The sequence below is a fragment of the Bombus huntii genome, chromosome 18, assembly GCF_024542735.1.
Source record: "Bombus huntii isolate Logan2020A chromosome 18, iyBomHunt1.1, whole genome shotgun sequence".
Classification (NCBI taxonomy): Eukaryota; Metazoa; Arthropoda; class Insecta; order Hymenoptera; family Apidae; genus Bombus; species Bombus huntii.
In genome coordinates, this window is record NC_066255.1 from 1,836,870 (window position 1) to 1,860,857 (window position 23,988).

General features: G+C 36.2%; 2 long non-coding RNA genes across 5 annotated transcripts in view; both read right to left on the reverse strand.

The window, feature by feature from the left end:
• LOC126875462 (uncharacterized) overlaps positions 1-23,988 on the reverse strand; it is a 114,753-nt gene that overhangs the window by 15,391 nt on the left and 75,374 nt on the right. The gene's annotated exons all lie outside the window — the stretch shown is intronic.
• Positions 2,907-23,754, reverse strand: LOC126875456 (uncharacterized). 3 transcript variants are annotated; one of them, XR_007693432.1, is made up of 11 exons: positions 23,295-23,749; positions 14,721-23,222; positions 14,428-14,649; positions 13,920-14,360; positions 12,829-13,763; positions 12,178-12,438; positions 8,636-12,093; positions 8,047-8,491; positions 7,355-7,518; positions 6,741-7,048; positions 2,907-4,855 (listed from the first exon to the last, which is right to left on the reverse strand). It is a non-coding gene; the product is annotated as an uncharacterized LOC126875456 (long non-coding RNA). The 3 variants fall into 3 exon arrangements; XR_007693431.1 differs by lacking the exon at positions 2,907-4,855 and having other exon boundaries at positions 5,514-7,048; positions 14,127-14,360; positions 23,295-23,754; XR_007693430.1 differs by lacking the exon at positions 2,907-4,855 and having other exon boundaries at positions 5,514-7,048; positions 14,201-14,360; positions 23,295-23,753.

Below are 23,988 nucleotides of genomic sequence, written 5' to 3' on the forward strand. Positions count from 1 at the left end.
TTAATGATCGTGTGTACGCTCGTGCTCTCGTGCTTGTACGCGAAGCAGCACTCGACAACTTGGCCCGGACCAGGCATTCCACTCTCTGGCCATTAGCAAGTGTAATGCCGGTCGTGGCAGCACCACGTTTCTTTGCAACTATCTTATAGTGGCAACTAAGTGACTGCGGATTTGTCAGTACCACCTAACGTCAAAATCCGCAATCACTTAGTTGCCAACCCAATATGGTAAAGACGAACTGTGCCACAATTTTTACTGCGAATACCTCGCGTTCCAGTGAACCGTAGCAACAACTATTCGTTTACAGTGAATATTTAGCAGCGCCTTAAGAAGCGAAATAATTTGTACGCGAGGAAAGCTACTACATATACACGTACTTACGTGTTAGTGGACATATTTTTCATATACGAATAAACAGGAATATTCGCAAGAGAATCACCAGCGAAATTGGCGTATGTTTACGGAACGTGAAATGTTCGCTGTAAATATCAGGTTGACAACTAACCGATTGCGGATTTTATCATTTGGTGGTATTGACAAAATCTGCAATCACTTTGTTGCCAACTTAATAATTCCAATCCTCCTTTGTTTCCATTGCTTCTCTTCTAGTGATCTCGGTTCGTCCCTATCATTCGTTCTCCTTCGGCAATGTTTTCTAGCAGTTTTTTTTCCTCTTCTTTGTTGGCGGGACGATGAGTCATTGGGGACTTTGACGAAAGTGATTAGAAATATGATAGTTTGAGGAGGTGGGGGCGATGGTAAAGTGGGGATGAGTGCCATGGTCCTTACGATTGCAGCTTCTTTTGTTATCTTTTTAACAAGAGTCTGGTAATAATTGTTAAGAATTATGTGGGTCTCGTTGGTAGAATTAATGATAACTTTTATTCTTAATAAACTAACGTTTATTCTTACTACGCTGTTTTAATCGTCTATGTATTTTTATTATATCGTATTACCGTAGATCGTTGTGTAATTCTGGTACTAAAATGTTACCTATCGATCTTTACAAGATTTTCACAAGAAGAGCTTGCAAGCTTTAATCCTTTGCACTGCAAATTTTATTTCAATTTCGTTACCAGCAGCTGCCAACGCTTTTAAGTGCTTTATTTGAAATTTACTTTAACTGAAAAATAAGACAATTTAAATAAATAAAATGAAGAAACAAATTCATTACCAGTTTTATTCACACTATTGTTGTATTTTGTAATTGTTAAGAGTATAATATATCTTGAAACAATTTCCAGGATGCAATCCTGCTTTACCTTTGCATGTTTTTCAAAGAAAAATGAGACTCGACAAAGGAGCTCCTGAGATAAAAACTGATGTCGAATCATACTCGACATAGCAGTGCAAAGGGTTAACAGCGATAATTATTAATTCACATCTTTGTATAATATATCGATGACTGTTTAAAATTATATTTGATAACGAGTAGTTGTTATGATTATAATTTTTCTCGTTATCCTTTTAAAATACTATCTGGAAATATTTATTTTAATCTGTTCTATTTAATTAGTTTCTATTAAATTAATTAAATTAATTAAATTAATTGTTCTATTTAATCTATTTAATTAATAAATTTTAAATATTTATTTTATTATTTTAATCTTAAAATAAACCAGAAACGTTTGAAGATAAATATCTTACAGCTTTATGAACACAATTATGAACATTACCTTACGACAATGAACGCATGTTGGTGTATATTTTTGAAAAATACTCGTAAGGTCAACTTGTATTTCTACCGAGATCTTATTCGCTGAGAAAAGAAATTATTTAACGAAATGGTAGCGTATTACCTGCGTTATGTAAACCGAGACCCTGACCGAAGTTCTACCGTATCCTCCCGTGAGATTTAAAGCGGAGAATGCGTGGATTTTCAAGTCAATGGACACAATGAATTTACCTTCTCTCCGAACGAGTATTTAGAAGGCGGGTCACAGAAGAGAACAACGCGAAATAGAGCTACTGAGACACGATGCTTCTTGGAAATGCGAAATAGACTTTCCACGGTCGTAGAATAAATCAACATTTAACTTAAATCGCTTAGAAAGATGTTTGTACTCTTCGATGTTCTCCACTTTGAAATTTCAATACTAAATACGTGTAGATGTACTCTTCACCATTCATCTTCGTAATTTACGATATCTCCCATATTACAATTCGGCAGTTGCACGTATGTTGCACAGTCGAACGCTTTACCTTTTCTTTTTCCTTACTTTCTATTTGCTTATCTATGTTTTAAAACTACTCAGCTTAGCTCTATATAAAAGAATATGTATTTATGTTGCAATTCGTTTGAGGTGGATTAAACGTGTAGGTGTATTTAATTAATAACGTAACGAGTGGACGAATTCGTAATAGTCAGTGGTATAAAAATAAGTATAAGCACGAGAGATAGTGTACGCCAGTTATAATCGTCACTCGCTCAACGCTACTATACCGATCGAATAAAGGATAACAATAATCTCCTAGGGGGCACGTTCATCCATTTATATCGACAGACGGTAGTACAAAAAGTTAATATTCTTATGTAACTCCGGCTGAAGATTATAAGAAACGGCAATAACAATCTGTTGGGAGTTCGTTTGCCTCTAGAATTTGCAAACCAAAACAGTCGTTAGTATTCTGTTGAAGTAATTACTTCAAGAAAAACTCCACATCTTTGCTTTTGTATATCCGTGACCTGGAGAAGAGAATAGAATTTAGTGAAAAAATTCCAAATAACGAGAGATACATATTATTGTGCTCTTGAATATAAATTTTGCTTTGGATTACAAGGTCTAGAAACAAAAGAGCTATAAGTAGATTTCTATCGCTGTTTCTTGTAGCCTTCAGATACAGCTACACACAGAGGTTAACTTTTTGGTTATATGAATATTTTGGATATAAATATATGAACGTGATCCTTATTCTTCTTTTTATTGTATTGTAACGCTATAAGAGTGCAGATCTTCATCAGCATACACTATACTTATACCTATACTTGTTTCAATATACTTTACTGTTCCACTTCATCCACTCGTTCCTCTATCACTTAACCTCAACAATATCATACATCAAAGATACAATAATGTGGGTCTCTCGCAGATTCCAATTTTCTACTCTCTCTGACTTTTCTACTCTCGTGTGCAACTACATCACTACTTTAACAGTGATAACGTTTTTTTCTGTTTTGTTTGTTTTACAAATGTTGTCGCAGATAGATCTTACATACCAAGCGAGTCCTATTGTTTTTAATAAATCAGCACAACAATAATTAAGAGTATAATAATTAAAGAGAATAATAATTAAAAAGAATCCATAGTCATTTTTAACCCCTTGCTTTAGAATTGCTCATTTCATCTCTGATTATAGATTATAATTTGATAAATTTTTTATACTTTTTGATACTATTTTGATACTATTTCTTTACACCTAGCAATCTTTGTTTGAAACACCTTTGATTACAATTTTTAGTTTGTTTTTTAGAATCGTCGTTACTAATTTCCTTGAAATTCTTTGTCAAGTAGAAGTTCGTTAGAAAAGTAGAAACAACATGTTATAATGTTCAAATAGACTCAGTTCACTTCGAGTTCATTGTCCTTCATTTCTTCAATCCCGCTGGATTAATTCTAAGCCTGTTAGTTCACAGAATTATGTTTGCGCCAGAAATCTAGCAAATTACATTCTATGTATTCAGAAAATTGTTCTCCCTAGAAGTCGGTATTATAATACTTTTAACGTACGACTTAAAAAAGCTACTTTACCGCGTCCTTGTGACATTATTTGTATATACATTTTTCCATCCATAAATTGTATCTTTTGGATACAATCAATTATCTTAAATCGATGTTAATCTTAACAATTTACCGACCGCTGGCGATTCAACAACATACGCACGTCCGATCGGCATCTCAGGCGCAGATTCTCCCTGGCGCCGGCTCTGTTTCGGTTTAGACATTCCAATACCATTTTTTTTGCTCTTCGCGAACGATACGTTTTTCAAAGTGGTATAAAACTGTGAGAGCTTACAAAGCAACGCAACTGACGCAACTGAGCAAGATACTATAATACTAAATAACAAATTACTGCTGAAATAATGAGCATTAATATCGGTCGGTAAGCGATTTATTACCGATTAATCGGCTATTGGTCGGTAAAGTGTTAAACTACAAATGTAAAACAGCCTACAACACATCCATTCGATATTCATACGAAGAAACTTGCTTCGTTTATAATTATCGCTCGTTTCATCGTCTAAATTCCAACAACTGTTCGTCAGTATTACCCTCTTACCGCGAAAATGCCACACGAGACTGACAAGCCTTCTTGAAACTTGATGGCAATACTCCTCCACGCTGAACATTAATTAGCAATCGTTCGTTACTCGAGGACGACACTTGTGAACCAATACTTCCTATTGTCATTAATTATTGCTCGTTAACGATTAATTACTCCGCGGTTTTTTTCCGTTGGAGACGAAGCCAGGTGCAAGGGACAAGCAGAAAAGGCAAAAGAACGTGAGAACGAAATTTCTGGATATCGAGATCTCTGTTAGATAAATCCGTGGATCGATTGGTAAACGCGAATATTCGCTTGTATATGTGCTCGTATTGTCATTAATCGGTTGGTAATTAGCGACTGCTAATTGTAGCGTTGTTTCTCGTTGAAACGCGATAAAAGCTGACTCGAAAACGAAGTTGAAAAAGCTGCCCGGGGAATGATGGAACCAGCTTCCTGAAAATTAGCCTTTTTATGAACAGTCGGTAATTGATAAGTAATTGCTTCAAGTTTGTAATTAGATCACTAGATTGCACACCGATTTACAGGTATATTTTCTTTCTGTCTGTTGTGATATTTTAGTAGTAGAAATCTGAAAAATTCAATGAACATTTTAATACAGTTATAAGTAATATAATTAAGATACAAGTAATTAACTGCACGTTTGCGTGTAAACAATTATTAAATAATGATAGAAATTGTTTGAAATGTTGTAAATCATTGCTACGAATTCTGGGATACTATAGTGTGATAGATACTGAATTCTCCATTTATTTCTACTTTATATTTAAGAGATGGCTTTTTTTATTATTCATACGTTTACTTATTAACATTCTTTTTTTATTATTCATACGTTTACTTATTAACATGGTATAGAGAAGAGGCGAAAAAAGAGGAGGAAAGAGAAATTAAAACGTCTAATGTTTCAAAAATGTTTAGAGGCGAGCAGCTTTGGTGCTAGGCAACGTTATCGCTAAATCGTATCCCGTTTATTATTCCTCTGGTATCGCCAGAAACATTCCCTTTGTGCTGCAACTCTATGTATGTTCAGAAAACCGATATCCATCGGTCATCAAACCATAGTAATGCGATCTCGAACGCTCTCTCTTACCTGCAGAGCATGTTACGATAATTTGAAAAATTCCTTTCTAGATACGTAAAGTTAGGAAAAAGAAATCTAATAACAAAGCAGAACTTTATTCGAGGAAAAATATATGAAAATAAGTGCAACAATGAAAGTAAACACTGAATACAAGCTATATATAGGAATTTTTTATTTATCCTATATAATAAGTTTATTGATCGATAGATCTATTTGCAATGGATTAGACAAGACACGATGGTTACTTAACGTGAACTAAATACAGTAATGTGCTATAACTAAGACAACTAAATAGTTAATTCACAACTCACAACTATTGTAATAGTTTACTACTCGTAACAACTCGGCAACTCAACTCCCCACTCCTCACAACTCGACTCCCCCCACTCGACTCCCCCCACTCGACTCTCAACTCACGACTCTTCTACTCGACTCCTCCCCACTCGACTCCCCGGCAGAACTACCAGGCCCTTTTTAGCCTAACGGCACTTAGGGCTTCCCGCAATATTGTTTATGATACGCCAGATATTTCTTAGGCCATTTGTCCATGATGCTACATATACGTTACTTAGTTTCTATACTTTAAACAGTTAATAAGCTTACGAAGAAGTATAAGTGATTTTGGAAAGTGAACTAACAAGTGAATAGATCTAAGAATAATGTAAAAGTATACGTGAGATCTTCTACGTATATATTTACTAAGTTAACAATTTATCAAGATATGTTGCGTATGTCAAATGATATTGTTCATTTTGGAAGATCAAATGTAAATGAGTCAGAGAATCGAGTGAAGATACAAGCGAGCACAGCTATATCGACTGCGTATATTTTAGTAAGTTAATCAAATAATTTAACAATTTAATTTATATATGTTAAACGATGCGATTAATTTCGTGGAATTGAATAAAAATAAATGAAAATATCGAAATGGTATCAATCGTGCTCACCGATTTATTTTATTTTTAAGAAATTTAACCATACCATCAAGAGATACATTTACTTTTGAAAACTAAAATAGTATCGAAATTTGGATAAATTTGTAGCGCCACATGAGCGTAGAACAAGTCAACGAAAGTACGAGAAATAAGTACGTCACGCGGCCAAGAAAATTTGCTTTGCTCGTCGATTACAGGCATAGTTTTGTTAAGTACAAGTACAGAGATAGTGCATGTCGTAATCGTGGTTCGCTCAATGTTACTATTCGACTCTCTAACTGTTCGCTATTCTTCTAACAATTCCATTATATGTCTGACTGTCCCAGAGTTCGTCTATTTGTATGGACCGGTGTATTACAAAAAGTTCAAATGTAACTGTAAGAAGATATACACAGAAACAGAAAGAACAGAATTAGCCCACGGAACATTAAGATAGATACATTTTCCAGACGTTTTTATCATCTTCTATCTTCAAAGCGACGCCCGCTCGCCATAGTTGAACTCTTATCGCAGCCTCTCTCTGGCCAACCACCGATCCTCCGTAATGGAATATCGATTCTCCGTGTTTGGACGGTCAATTTTCCTGTCACGACACGATGAATTGCTCGCTAATGATAGCACGGGCTCGCCAAATAATATTCCTGCGATTGCAAAATCGTCCTCTCACGCGATAGCCAAGGTATTCTATGACGAGGCGGTGTGAATCAACGATTTTTTATTTACCAGGCGATTACCAATAACCTGAGCTCTGAAACATTGTTGAAAACCACGCGAAACATTTCCCGGAACAGTGACAAATTACAGTACTGGTGTATTGCGTTGGCAACTAAGTGATTGCGGGCTTTGTCATTACCACCTAATAACAAAATCCGCAATCACTTAATTGCCAACCCAGTAATTAACGCGAGGGACGTGTATACTCGTGCAAATGAATAGAAAACAAACGATTAAGAGGAAGTTCGATGTGAATCGTACGTACATTAAAAACAAGGAAACGAAGGAAATACGGCAAGTAGCGGTTATTATTGAACGCCATTATTAATAGTACTGTTACCGTTTGTCCGGTAGAAAATTTCTATTTTATCGATGCAATGGAGTAGCAAGCAGCTGACTGGTGAAAATCAACACAATGTATAGTTTAATGACTAACGAAGAAATAATCGGTTCCTCTTGAAATTGGTCGTTCGTTAAAATGACATGAATTCCACTGTACAATTCCTATAGAGTTGTATTTAAAACATATTTGTTAAAAAACGAATTCAGACGAATTCAATTGAGAAGAATAAATGTTTCTATTGGGTAGGCAACTAAGTGATTGCGGATTTTACCATTAGATGGTAATGACAGAATCCTCAATCACTTAGTTGCTAACCTAATATAATAAATAACGAGACAGAAACATCCTTACGTTTCAATAACGTACATATGTTCTGTCCATAGTAGAAAAGGGAAACAAGTAACAAAAAAAAAAGGTATTTGTTAAAAAACGAATTCAGACGAATTCAACCGAGGAGAATAAATGTTTCTATAATAAACAGCGAGACAGAAACATCCTTACGTTTCAATGGCGTACATATGTTCTGTCCAGAGTGGAAAAGAGGAACAAGTAGCGAAAAAAACTTTGGTGTAAAAAGCGAAGCACGATCGTGAAGCTCACGTTGAAAAAAGAAAAAGAAAAAGAGAGAAAGAAAATCGCTTCTTCCGGGCTTTTCTTAATTAACTTTCAAGCTCTTTGCCCAAGCTTACCTTCATTAACTCGAAAAAAACCCTTTTCCTCATCTTTACAAATTTTCAGCCCCATTTCAACTCGACCTCTTTTATTCGCTCTATTTACGCGCCGCGTTTCCTCTGTATTCCACGAGGACCGTAAGTCTCCCCTTGTCGTCCTTTCTTTCTCTCCGTATCTTTTCTTCTTCTTCTACTCCTTCTTCTTCTCCTTCTTTCTCGTTTTTTATTAGACTTGCAAACGAAAGAACCCGGAGCGCAGTCTGCAGAAAGGTGTTGGCAATTGGCGCGCGGAGACAGCGCTTTAAAGTGAGCACCGAGTCGAAAATGGAGAAGAAATAAGACTAAATGGAGAGGAATCGGTATCGGTAGGTCTCTGTCGCGTCTCTTCACTTCCTTCTTCTTTCTCCATTTTTATTACACTTGCAGACGAAATAACCCGAGAGCGTATTCGAATCGGTGCTACCTGCAAGAAGAAATAAATAGAGAGAAGTGGACATTTGCGTGGAAAGTTGTAGGAAAGCTATTGAAATCGCGATGTTCCAAGCGGTTCCTTCACAGGGATCAACTTTTTCATCGTATTTCGCGCGAACGAAGCTGGAAAGTTTACCGGCTCGATAAATTGTCAGCGTCAGCTGTACCTGGCATCGAAACACGAACAACTTCACTTCGCCTACGAAACTAGATCGCGCGATTAAATCCTTCCATTCATTGGTTTTTCCACTAACTTCCGCTCTCGTCCGCTTCCTTCCATCAGTTATGCCAACTTTCACCATATTACGGTTCGCGCCTCTTTCATCTGATATTTCCCTAACATCGAAGTGACTTCAAGCGCACGGCTTTGCTTCATCAGACAGCAATCAGAAATTTGGTATCGTTTGCTTTTAACGATGATACCAGATGGACAAAATTTATAGAATTACTTGAGAATTTTGCGGACTGTCATAAATGATCGATTCAGTATGCAGGTTCAATTGCATTGAATGATTGATGTATTCTTAGTGAAAGAGAGTACATAGATCTTTTTATTCTTATATCAGTGTAGTAAAAGTAAAAGTACATAAAAGTATTAAGTTGGCAACTATGTGATTGCGGAGTTTGTCACTAGGTGGTAATGAAGGTTGGAAGTGAATTAGGGTTAGAAGTTTCACTCGCTTGATGATGTTGATAGAGTACCGACCTTGGGCTGTATTAAAGGCATAAATAGTCGCGTGGCAAATATCATATAATTGAGAGATTTTAAACATCTACAAGTTTCTTCCTTTCTGCTACGTTCTACGTATTGAGGTTAGGTTGAGGTTAAGTGATCTGCAAATAAGTAATTGCGTGATAAGTGACACTTAGTTGTCAACCCAATAGTCCTATTGAACCTGATTAGATCATGCACCTACTACATCGAAATTGTATTGTAATTATATTAAACATATGAAAGTCCTCCCAATTCTTAATATCGTAAACTGTCAATTTATAAGTATACAGAACCACGGGATAAGAAAGCAGTGAGAAAATTATCAACAACAATAATAATCGAGAATAATGGAAACATCAAATGAAACTAAACAGAAGCTTCGTTTAATCCAGCATCGCTTATTCGACATCGTTCAACATCGAAAGATAAACTCGTGGAATAAGAAAGGCATAGCGTAGATGATCAAGTTACACAGAAGTCAAGTCGGTAAACAACATCGCCTATACTAATCATGTGATGTTTGAAAGATTAAACAAAAGAAAGATTCAGCCAGTTGAATCAATCTGCAATGAACAAAATAAATATCGCGAAACCTTTCATCATCGCCAGGCGCAACAACATTGCAAAACGCAAACGATTGAATAAATATAAACAAATGAACGACGAATCACGGCTGGGAGCGGCTGTCGAAAGTCGATTCCACGGGACTTAAACGCAAATTTCTGAAGCTGGAACGCCAGGAAGAAACGCGACGACCTACATACGTACGTCGAGGAACGCAATCTAACGTGGAGGAAATATAAAAGCTGGCTCGGGTTGGTGCACGCCACGCTTTTCTGCTTCGGCTGATTCCAGAGTTACCTTGGGAAAAATTGGAGAAAATTGGGTGAAATTAGGGAATCGTTCTCTCTCTCTCTCTCTCCCCCTCCCTCCCCCCCTCCTTCCCTTCCTCCCTCCCTCCCTCCCTCCCTCCCTCTCTCTTTCTTCCTGCAGACGAATAAAAGGAGAAAGAGATTGGGAAGGAAGATAAGGGTGCTGAACGAGCGATTTTAAAATGTGTTTGAGGGGGAACTATGAGGTTTGATGGTGAGAAACAGATTGCAGGGTAAGGGAAACGTCTCGTTTTCGGTTTAATTTGACGTTTAAAAGAGGATGAAACGAGGTTAGGGTTTTTACGAGTATTTGATTTGGAAGTTGCTAAGCTTTTGAATATTTCCGTTAAAATCATTTGCAAGCTGCGTAAGCTTCATTTAATCCTTCACGTCCTGAACGTACTTTAGAGTACTATTGGATATTTATTGATATATAATATATATATAATATTAATTATATGTAATATTGATGGAATACCTGTGAAAGCTTATTTACGCTATTTCATATTAAAAAGGCAATTCTCAAATGGAATTTATGCCATGGAATTCATTCCATTCATATGGATTATTATTGAGCAACTAAGTGATTGCGGATTTTGTCATTAGGTGGTATTGACAAAATCCGCAATCACTTGGTTGTCAACCCAATACTTTTATCAAAATGTTGTTACGAATATGCATATATTATTCTAATTACTCAACAATTTCTGTGGAATTCTAATGTATGTGCGTTTATATTTGAATGAATATATTCATGGTCAATGGATACAGTTACACTGAATATATATGCATTGTTCAAACTACACATATGATTAGAATATATAACATGTAATTTATGACATAAAGGAGTGGGAAGAGTTCACGGACAAACATAATACAAAATTCGTTCTTCGGTTATACACATTTTGTACGTGTGTTTTACAATATCCAAGCGATATCAAGTGGAATATGAAAGGAGAATTAAAAAGCAGGAAATATGAAAAAGAATTTTCATAATAATTCCTATAAAGCATAGACGATATGGAAATAAATACCGTTTGAAAATTGCCTTTTTAATATGACATAGCGTAAATAAACTTTCACGGGTATTCCATCGGATATTGCATATAATTAATATTATATGTATATATTATATATCGATAAATAGGTTGTCAATATTAATAATATCAGACGGTACTTTAGTTTGCAGTCGATAAAATTTACCTGTACAGCCTCAAGCAATTTCTTTTCATCGCATTTCCACGCTATAATAATATTTAGAAACATTATATAATATCATTAAACGCGTGTAATCTATTCAAAATACTTGCGGAGTTAGAAACTTTAAAAAAGCGCTGTTAACACATTGTTGACTGACAATTTTACTGAGAATTTATCTCATGTCACCGGCTATTATTTGGTAATTGGATGTGCAAGTAAAACAGTATAAATAAACTTTAATAAATTCTATTTGTTATTCGACTTCTAATATTTCTTTCTCCTGTGATAAACAGTGTAACAATCACCTACGTGTAATGGTACACAACAACTTTTGCAAATATATTTAGTTTCTGCGTTTTCCTTTTGAACAGCATAGTCTACACGCTCTAGTTGGATTTGTTTTTCTACCAGTGACTATTTTTTAGTGAAGGAATCAGTGAAGGATGCATCATTATAATAAGGAGCTGTTTTAGAAATTTGAGAAGTGTCAGGTGCAATGCTGCATTCTTTAGAATCCACAGTTGTCCATTCTCTAGCTACTTCCAATAGAAATTTGTTGTATCTTGTTTTATTTCCTGGCAGATAGGTACAGTATATTTTATATGCATCGAACAAGGTGCAGTTTAGGAAATCCTAAACTAAAGGAAGCCAATATATACGCCACACGTGGAGAGATCTGCCCGCCTCTGTAGCACACAGTTGCCAAAAAAGCGCCATTCTTCCAAACACAAAAACGAAAAAACCTTCTTTCTTACCAAATAAATTTCCTTTTCTCAGTCCGTTTTAATCGGTCGGGCTCTAAATCGTCTAAAAAATGTGCATTCAATTAAACGTCTCATTTCGATTACGTGTCATGCAAAACTCGAGAAATTTGTCTTGCAAGCAACTCACCAGTCAGCAATTGCGAGATTCTACGGTGGCTCGGGGTTGGCTGTTCCCACAAGAGGCGATGAAGTGGCGTTGCTCGCGACAAACAATGTACTCTGTGAGCCGCGTCGTTTAATAAAAATCGCTCGAACGGCACGGATTCCTCGACGACACAAAGACACTCGACGAGAAGTCGTGGAGAACCGGTTACACCAATGTAACCGAGAAACTGTGCGATCAGCAGCTACGCCAATTCCCTTCCGTCGCGTTTCTCCACCAAACGACCTGTTAACGCACGAGCAATGGTATCAAAAAACAAAACAGCAGAAGAAAACAAAGGAATATGAGAATAATGGAATTTTATCGAGCGAATGAAGAATGTTTGGGAATAGAACAATAGAAGCGTGAACACTTGTTTTAAAGAAAAAATATGTACAATAGAACTCTGTTTACAGTGAGAATCGAAAACGAGTACATAACACCTCGAATATGCATACAGAAACAACAACAGCAATACAAATAATGAAATTAAAGGAAATTTTCGAATAATGGAACTACTTCCTGGTGTTCATCTTCTTGTAATTCAAAAGGGAACATAAATATTAATAACAGCAATACAAATAATGAAATTAAATATGAGTGGATTCAAGATTTATGGATTCTAAATTTTCTTACCTACTAAATCACGTTTTAGTAGATTTAATCCCATAAAATTACATTCCTTTTGGACCTCCTACCATCTTTATTTTGTTAAGCTATTAAGTGCTTTGAAATATTCAGGCATATCATCATTGCTATTATTTATATTCATGTTTCAATTCATTATTCGAAGCATACGTGACATTAACATCATGTGAAGAAGACGTCCACTGAAGAAGAAGATTCATCACATTAAAAGCGTTCTATTGCGTCGACATTATCAAGATCATCGAATTCTGGTATTGTATGGAAAAGCAGTTTCTTCTAAATCTGTTGTAATATAATAAATATGGTGTCCTCGATCTTCCTAGTATCGCATTTAACACATATAACAGCAGTACAACAGCTAATCCTTTTAATTGTTCGTGAAGCTGTATCGTCTTTTCGCTGGTAGCTTCGTTGATTGTTAACAAACATTCTTGCAGAGGATTAAGCTTTTTCCACGTGAAAAGTGTCCGAATAGTGGAACGTTATCCGTAGAGTAGGTCCTACTCTGCATATGTATGCTACATAAATTAAAAATTAATTGAAAAGACATAAAATAGGAATATAAAAAATGTTTGTGAAGTGTATACTCGCTCGTTGGCTCTCACTGTGTGCGAACTTATCAAAGAATTCACGTAATTAGAATTGATACAATAGGAATGCTGCTCTACCTTCTCCACTACTTACAATTCACGTAATAGAAGTATAGGTTCAGATAATTAGATTCACTGGTCAGAGGTTTGTCAACTCAAGTGAATATCAAAAATCATACGTAATGTTAATAGACTGTTGAAGAAACACGAGTAACGAAGATCCGCAAGTTCTAGTAGAAGTGAACCCATGACTGTGTTATTGGGAAACGTTACAGTTTCAACAGCATATATTTCCATTAATGAAATCTTGTTTGAATAAATTGATCAAGCTTGCTGAAATAAAAAGTAAAAATACAGTATACATATAGTTTGCACCATTTGATTTATTATTGAGTTGGCAACTAAGTGATTGCGGATTTTGTCGTTAGGTGGTTCTGACAAAATCCGCAATCACTTAGTTGCCAACCCAATACTTTACGGGTAAAGTACCTTCGTTTAATATTTCTTTCTTCCATTTAACTTTGCAATTACCTTCCATTTAAATTTGCAAACTCAAGAAGCAAATGAAAGTTTGGAAGATTTTCGTGTAAGTGGCTGATTCACGAACGAATCGTCCGAGCGAATAGGAAATTCGGCTAATTCTCGAAGCCGCGACAACGTGAATGGGGAAGAAAACAGAATAGCAAGATGGCTGACCTATTTGGCGGCCGAATAGAATAGCCGAGGGGGGGTGGAGAGACGCGAGTAGAATGGCGAGAAAAAGGGCAAACCTTGTGTACCGAATACGCGGCTGCCTTTTGTTGTCTGGGCCTGGCCACCGGCGTAATTAAAATTCTACAGGCTCCACCCGGAAGTTTGGACTATCTCCAAAATCCTGGAACCACTGGATTTCTTGTCTCCTACGTGACAACTGCAACGTCTATGCTATACCTTCGTAGAGATTAATACCATTAAAGTAAAAAAAATATTTATATACCATCTGCATTTATTATAACACATGCTAATTAATTAGAGCGAAATATATCTCGCACGATTCGGTGTAATACTTTCATATGATTAATTTACCGCTATAAAAGTCTCTGATAAAGGGACGTTTCGCTGCAAGATAAGGCTACGCATCGATAATTTCTGCAGCCACTGTATCTGAATATATTGACGTTTTTATCGAGTACGTCGAAACGTCAAATAGTCCGAATATTCGTGCACTGGTTTTATTGTACTGTAAAATTGGAAGCTCTTGTTGAGAATTGTGGTTCTTAATCGCCGAAATAAATGTATGGCAATACTTACATTACACTTAGAATTGATATCAAAATAGTTTCAGATTTATTTAATATGTGATTTACAAAATATTCGTATGTAAACATTGCACGCGTCTCAGCATTCTCTTTGTCCCGCCATCTTTTCATCACCATGCGTACGCAACAGTTGCATTCTTCTGTTTTACCATACGCTGCGCACGCACATACTTCACACACTCATACTTATATATGTGTGTAACTACCACGCGGCTAATCCAGTGTAGCACACAAAATTACACATATCTCAATAGTTCTATTCCTGATAATTTATCGAATTGGCGAAAAATTGGGTTTTCATCGTGTTAAGAAACAATTTTAAATGGCTCATTTGTCACAAAGTTTGCAGATACAGCGATTTTATAGGCAATTAAGTAACATTAGGTGGTAATGACACAATCCGCGATCACTTGCCAACCCAATATAAGAATAGTGTCCTGTGTTGAAAAGATAGTTGGTTCTTATAGACTGAATCTATCGTTGAAAATCGATTTTCATCTTTTGTCCGTTTCCTGTGTGCAGGTGTCTGAAAAATTTATCCTGATATCGATTTACTGTAACGCTTACAGTCACTGTAAACTAGTTGCGTTACATGCAAGGACTAATTCGCCTGGGATCAGCTAGAAAGTTGTAGGTGTCGCAACACCACGTTTCCTTTAAACGAACAGAAGAGAACCGCTTACGAAACCTATTTCAATATTTAGTCGAGCCGGCCAATTTCTAGGAATCCTCTCTCTCGAGATATCTCAAGTAAAACACTTAACCAATTGCAGGCAAACCTACGCTATAAATTTTCTTTTTCCTCTTAAAATCGTATTGTCCGAAAGCGTTTGCCAATTTCTGTTATATGCACGTGACAATCATAACCTTTTACAAATTTTTATATCTAGGGACGATTAAATTATGAAACTTGCAGGAAAGAATTACGAATAATAGTAATATAAAAAAATATACAACGCAAGTGAAAAAATTGGTGTTTGCAGAGAAAAAGTTGCTCTATGTTTATACGTAAGTGAGAAATGTCGAATAAAGATTATTCTTTTATAGCCTCGTTTTTAGAACAATTCAATTTAACGTGTTTCATATATTTTACTTATCTGTTATTTTTCTTAACTTTGTACGTGTATTTTAGGCATTCAAATGACCTCACATCCTGTCAATTATGTTGCTACGAACTGCAACAGTCTGCTCGCTACAAACAGCTTTATCGCAGTATTTTCAGAAGTGTTTAGTCATCTTACATCGTTTTGATGGATAAAATAAAAATTGGCATATTGCAATATATTGTACAAACGAGTTATGAATACGCCAGTCATTTAATAATAAATAATAAAACAATAAGTAACAAGAAGAAAAAAGCACGCATAATATAAAATTATTGAATTGACAACTAAGTGATTGCGGGTTTTGTCAATACCATCTAATGACAAAATCTGCAATAACTTAGTTGCCAACCCAATCCTTACTTATTACTTGTCTTTGACTTTACTTTCATATCATTTACTATATTTTATTATCACGTAACCTGTAAATTAGTCACACAGACTGTGCAACACGATAGCTTGTCAAACAACGAACGCAGTGCGTATTTCTCGAACGTAAATAAGAAGCCACTGAGCGCGGTAGCCATTTTGTTCGCAATTTCAGACGAAAGGTTGTCGTCTCACAGACGATAGTTAAACAGAACATTGTTTTAGAAGCGAAAATAAGTGGAAAATATAAACTAGGGTATTTTCTTTTGAAACTTCATTTCAGAGAGAATTAGGTTTAAAAATATGTCGAGTATACGTGCACTTGACTAGCTTATAGTCGAATAAAGGCCGATACTGTGGTAATAAGGCGAGATAAGTAAAAAATGTAGAATAATATTTTTTCATCGTACGCCTCGTTTTTCCTAAAATAATGTCTGAAATTGGAGTCGTTGACGCTCCATCCACGAGCTCGACGAACACGTTCAACCAGCAGTTAGGTGAGTGCAGAGTGCACGTGTACTCGATAAATTTCCAAACTCGATTTTCTCCAGAATAAAGCCTCATAAACGAACAAATTTTACTCTTTCTTTTCTCCACTCATCTTTCATCACTCATCCTCATACATTGTACGTAATGTAGAAAGTAGACAGTAATTTATCTCAACTTCTCGCGGAACGAACAGTTCACGTAATAAGAGTTCGCTGATTCTTTCTATTATAGGTTAACCTAAAAGTTTCTTTCGTTTTAGAAGAAAATAATAGATGCACAACGTTTTTTGTTTTGATGCGAACGAAACGTGTCCTACGACAGCTAGAGGACGATCGAAGATAAAGACCACAACATTTGACAGATTAGGTTTCATGTTTGTATCAACATAGCCAGATAAAGCAGTTGCCTACAGATAACGAAAGACATTTTTGGGAGCTAATAGTTAGGTATGATTTTATGCAGTAGGAATTTACGTTCAGATGAATAGATTCGTCAGCAATTTTTTCATCATGTGTTTAATCAATTAATAAAATTAATAAATTTACAAGTTACAAGTTCATCGTAGTTGACCTTCGAGTTATCAATCGTGTTATATATTGCTTTGTAAGCCGATGTTTCATAAACTACGATGAGATATTCACGCAACCATCATGGCAGATTCAAACAAGTTACGAGTCATAGACCTCTTAGAATTTGATAATTTTTCAACAAACTATTGTGTTGGCAACTAAGTGATTGCGGATTTTGCCATTATGTGGCAATGGCAAAATCCGCAATCATTTAATTGCCAACCCAATATAATTCAAATTGTACTAATAATAGTTCAAGATTTTGTTCCATTGCATTCCATCGTTCAAGAGGGTTCCTTGAGTTCACTTAATCAATAAATAAACAATAAACAATAAATAAAATTCTAGAAGATAGACGATTTAAATTAAAAGTAAAAATAAGTTTCCCGTAATAACCAGTTATATATATTTATTATCTACTTTTTGACATATTCACGCATATGTTTATTCATTTACGAACCTTTCTGCAGAGTGTAGCTTTCCATCGTACGAGAGATAGGTAAGAAATAAAATTTCTACCCTCTTGCAGTTGCCAACCCTTTCCTTCACGGCAACGTCGAACTGTACGACATGCGTCAACTTCTATGACGTTTCGAGCAAACATTCGCGATATGTACATCACGCAACGGAAGGATATACATACGATACACGAAACGCGAAACGTCTGGGAAACGCGGGGAAATTTATTCGCCGCCTCCAGGGAACTATGCACCGAAAATTGTACGGACTATTTGCTGCGATTCATATCCCACGGCATGGAGAATTCGCCAAGTGAATTATAAAGGCGAGCCACGAATTGCGAAGAAACAGCCAGCGAATTTAATTGAACGTTGACGATGTATTATTCCGTGGTCGTTGCATAGAAATTTTCCTCCCCTAACTTCTAGTTTCAATTAAATTGAATGCTAACCCGCTGGTCATTCGTTGATTACTCTAGCGACGAATTAATTGTTTCACCTGTACCTATTTCCTCAACTCGTTTTTTCTCCTCTAGTTTTGCTGAAATAGACGAAAACATAGTGGTTCATTAGTCGAAATGATTGCAAACAGATTCTCTGAAACGAATTGGCCAGCTTCACTTTTTTCAACTTTTCAGTTTCTCATAGTGGCAGCAAAAGTATTAACACATTGTTGTATTTGAGGTGATATTGGGTGTAGTGCGTTAAATAATCACTCGGTGTTTAGGTCAACAATATATTTATTAACAAGTGTCTTCTTTTGATCGCGTCGCGTATCGCTCTCGGTTTCGCTAGTCAATCTCGCTGCGCGGTTATACTTCGACCTTATCGCTTCCTCGTTCGAGCTAAAACTGTCGATCGGATTCGATTCTTTTCTTTTTGTCGCCCCTCAATATCCCCACTATTCACGCGTTTGTTGGGCGTCCGCGACCATTGGCACGCGCGCCTTCTCGAATATTCGGCGGAAGACCGTTGGGATTTGATGGCTCATTAGGCATTTCGCTTCGGCGATATACATTGTTGCCGAGTGCCGCCACATATTTATTGTAGCATTTTGCATACTAATTGATTAGATCGTAAGAGATTAAATTTACCTCGAGGTTTGCTATTATTTATGCCACCTTCTTGCGACAAATGAAAATTGGTTTTTATTAACTGGTTGTATCATTAACGTTCGACCCCCTCCCCTCCCCAAAAGAAGAAAAGAAGAAGGAAAGAAAAGGACAAACGACCAATTTTCATTTGTCGCAAGAAGGTGCCATAAATAATAGCACACCTCAAGGTAAATACAATCTCTTACGATCTAAGCAATTAGTATGTAAATGCTATAATAAATACAACAGTGTGTTAATACTTTTGCTCCCACTATACTTTTATCTACAATATACAATATATATATTATCAAGTACATAGCTATATACAAGTCAACGGAATCTTTGAAGAAGTGCGACGTATCTCTTTCGAAGTTTAACAAAATTTAACATCAACGAAAACTGTCTGTTATCACATAACCTAAAACGCAAAGATCTGTCTGTCCAACCCAATATATTTGTTCGCTGAAAACAGAACCGAACTCTGGATCGAAAGGAAGAGAAACGATTCGTGGAGCACTCAAAGTTAGCGGCTGCGGTAATCTTCGTACATTTAATTGGACGTTGGTGAGAGCGGTTGGTGGAGATAGGTTCTTGTGGCAAAGTGCTGAGTTCGCGAGCTAAGACTCGTGTTCCGCTCGCGAGACCGTCGCCAGCCATTTTGCGCCGTTGAAACTTGTATCCGGGCCGTGTCTAGCCTCGAAAGGAATCGAAGCCGCCGGATAACAGCCTTTTAGAAGAAATTGCCTCTCCTCTTCTCCCACTACAGCCGTGAATCTTTGTCTTGGCACGGGAAAAGTAGGTTCCTCAAAAACGCCAGCCCTTGCTTCTTTTGCTTTCTTTTCACTGAACCTCTTATCCTTTGTTTTCTGCTTATCGATACAGTTCTCGAATGTTTCTCTTGGAAATGGGAAACTTGAGCTGCCGGATGCACGACGCGTTGCTAGCTCTCGCATGAAATTTGTTTTCGTATTCTAATTTTTCAAATGGGATGGTATACTGTTGATGTTGATGTTTGATTTGAGGAGGAAGAAAAGTTTGTTTAAAAAATAGGTTAATGAGGTTAGGTGAGAAAGATAGATAGGATAGGTAAGTGGATAAACGTAGGAAGAAGTTTAAAATCATATTTTATAGGTAAATATGAAGATAGAGGAAAAGTGGATGGTCATAAAATATCGTTTGGCTCCTTGTTAGGGGCAAGTTGAAAGGCTGAATCGTCTGGAGGAATTTGTGACGAGAATTACACGAGCCTTCTGTAACACACTGTCGGACTAATCAAGTCCTGCAAACTGTACACATATGCCAGAATGCTTGATGAACACGAGGTTATCAGACACCAAATTCAAACTCTGGCTGAAATTCAAGTTTCCAAATATAAGTTTAAATTTCTAAATACAAATTCAAATGTTCAGACTCAAATTCAAGTTCTCAAATTTAAATGTAAATTCATATAATAAATTGATCTGCAAACCCAAGTCTTGAAATTGAGATTTGTCATTATTAGATACAAATTCCAGTTTTCACGTGCGAATTTGGATCTTCGAATTTAAATATAATCTTCGTAACAAATTTCTATCCGAATAAAATTGAAATCGAAATTTTTTCATACTTTCTTCGAATTGTCAAATTCAAGTCTTCGAATTCAATTTTAACTTTCCACGTTTTTGAACTTCGAAACAAAACGCAAGCTACTAAAAGGAATTCATCAATGTACCAGCTGGATATTAAATTAATAGTTTCATAAACCACGTAATCACGAAGGAACAAAGGAATTATATTCGGCCAGTTTGCAACTATCATCAGAACAGCCAGAAATACGTAATAACCGAGCATCGTATATTCGAGGTTCGTTAAAGCAAGTTTTTATCGCGCGTAATATGCAACGAGCTAACTTCGCCGAACTAATCGGCCAGGGCAAGTTTTCTCGGCCCCTTTACAGCCGGAAGTTCGATACCTGGGGGCCGGCAACTCGTAATTTCATTTGCGCCTGCAACGCCTCAACTTCGTATCGCATTACGTTGCCGGTGAATTCTCGGCTTGGAAAATCAGACGGCCGGAAAATTACGCTCCTACTGTCCGTTTGCTAATTTTTCATGGCCGTTCGCAGTCAAGAATCGAGATGTCGCCTCTGTCGTAACGAATCGCCTCGATTCCACCATAAGTAATGAAACGTAATAGACTCTGTCACGGTTCGAGAAGAATAGAGATGATGAGATATAGTGCAGATACACGGTTGATAAAACAGTCCACGATTTCTTATTACAAGTTATTTTCTCACACGATAGTCATTAAGACGATACGGGCCGTCTGTGATAGCGTTGCGTCTCTAAATGCGAATTTTTATGCATATTCATATTTATTGTGAGTATAATTAGAAAAGTAGAATCTCGGTAGAAAAATTGTTTTAGCTGTCGAGTATTATAGAAGGCACTATATTTTGAATATTTGATATATTGTCTCATATCCTGTGCAATTTTCCACTTTCAGATTTCCTGCAGATGCATGAAAATCCACGGTCTACTCGTAACTATTAAACTATACTAAAATTAGTTCTTAAGTACGAGATACGATGCAACAAAATCTGATTACATCCGATTGCAATTTTCGTTTTTGTGTAATAAAATATTCTGTTACGCTGTATTAGGTTGGCAACTAAGTTAGTTAGGGTTAGGTTGTGGTTATGTTACGTAGTTGCCAACTAAATATAGTTGTGAAGGAAGAACGAACTAACCTTCCAACCTTTTTCTTTTTTCGAAGCAATACAATCTGTTCCTCTTGGGGAAGAAGAAAGAACAAATTGTTTAACGTACAAAAATATGCAATACAACATACCAAAATTGAATGCTACTGAGTGGTTTTATAGTTATGAAATGTATAATGGTTCTTGTAGTTTGATAGAAATATATATATATATATACTATTGTAATATATTGATATTGTAAATATATATATAATAGTGTAGCGGTTTTTGTAGTAACATGTTTCTTGGAATTGTGGAATTTTAAAGATGCCGAGAAAAAACAAATGAAGAAACCAGCATGTGATTAAAGTTTTGTAGGAAAGAAACGAGATACGAGGGCACGTACCAGTACGTATTTTGTGACATTGATTGATGATATTGCTGCACGTATTTAACCTTGGTGACGTTGTGAGAGACAAAGACACAGGGTATCTTACAATGAGACATTTTATAGTTATATATAATGATAACGACAATGTAATACGTGTTAGTATGTCTGTAGAAATTAGGTAAGAAATGTGGTTCGTAGACTCACTATAGATTTCACTGAAAATACCACCGAGTAATTAGTAAGTTTTTAATAATTAAAAATGTATAACATGTGCTTCATACAGTAGGAAAATATTCTAATATATATTACATATTTTACAATAATCATGAGTTAGAGAACATAATATGCAACAATAATTATTAATATTTTTTAATAATATCTATTCTGCTATTTCTGCCACTAACATGTAGTTTTATGCATTTGTCCTATGGAACGTAGTTTCCCCATATTTTTTTTCTATGAAACGTAGTTTTGCATCTTTCTGATAATTTTGTATACTTTTTTGCTACCTTAGTTTTATACCAATTTACACGCTTCCGGAAATATTCCCTATATTTCATCACATCGATCAATATTCATCAATTTTGTTATGAATATTCAGTCGAAGAGATTAACCAGATTTGAACCAAGTTCGAGACAGGGAAATCGCTCATCAAATTTCATTCGAAAATTATAATATCCATTCGTCTAATATTCTTATTCATTAACTATTTTTACTTAACCAATATATATTTTATTACTCTATTACTAACGCTGTCGTATTTAATTTTGCTGCTTTCTTCCGTTTGGAGGGGACGATTTATAAAAATACTGCTGGTACTTGAAGAATCGATTAAAAGCGAAAGATACAATCGAGCAAATTCTATTTTAAAATTCAAATTTATAAATTTCAAATTTAATCCCGAAGAAAATGGAAAAAATTCTAATTTCGATATCAAACTGCCGGAGAAGAGCAAGGACTCTTGAGAAAGAATTCTCGTCGGTTGTTCCGGCGCGAGTTATCATTCCTCCCGAACAACGCGTACATTCTCTGCCGATAATAGAATGGAGGAACGGAGAAAGGAGCGACCCGGGGTTGATATATCTGGACGGTGATTCTGTCCGCGGTGGCTCGTGCTCGGAAAGCTGGAGAAGATCATTGAATTTTGAAGTGAAGCCACTTGCGCGGTGACGCTGATGGGATTCGATTTCGAGAGGCAGGAGAACCGAGGAAAGAGGAGGATAGTGCTTTGCTACTGTTCCAATATACTCTTCGTCCTCCGATCTTCTCAGTTTCATTAAATACGGCTCGTTTATTACTATAACCGCAAACCTTGCGTCGCGGTTTGGCAAAAGCCGGCCAATCTACGAGAAATTCGCGATAAGCGAAGCGAACGATAAAGAAGAAAACATTATTGTTGAGGTGAATTGTTATACCTGTTGAGAATTGTGGATCTTAGTCGCCGAAATAAATGTATAGGAACACTTACGTTACATGTAGAAATGATATTAAAATAGTTTCAGATTTATCCAGTATGTGATTTACAAGATGTTCGTAGATACACATTGCACGCATCTCATCACTCTTTTTCTCTCGCCATCTTTTTCATCACCATGCGTACGCAACAGTTGCATTCTTCTGTTTTACCACACGCTGCGCACGCACGTACTCCCACACACACTCATATTCATATATGTATGTCACTACTATGCGGTTAATATCGTGTAGCACACAAAGTTACACATATCTCAATAATACGTGTTGGTTTATTAAACAGACGAGTGATAAAATTGTAATAGTGTATATTAAAATCATTTTAAATACAAGTACAGGGATAGTGTCTGGCGGTCGCAATCGTCGCTCGCTATTTGACTGTTTTTTTTTTCATTTATTTATTTAAATTTCCCAATTTGTCCAGTAGGACATTTGGTAAAATATTATAGCTTAGTGGTATAATAATATAACATGTGGGTGGCTACCCCCAGCGGGGTACCATCTTCGTGTTTGTTAGGTTATATCCTTTGTGCTATTTGACTGTGTGTCCCTCTATAATGACTGTCCTAGAGAGCACGTTTGTCTATTTGTATCGACCGGTGGTATTACAAAAAGTTCTATAACTCCTGTTGACGA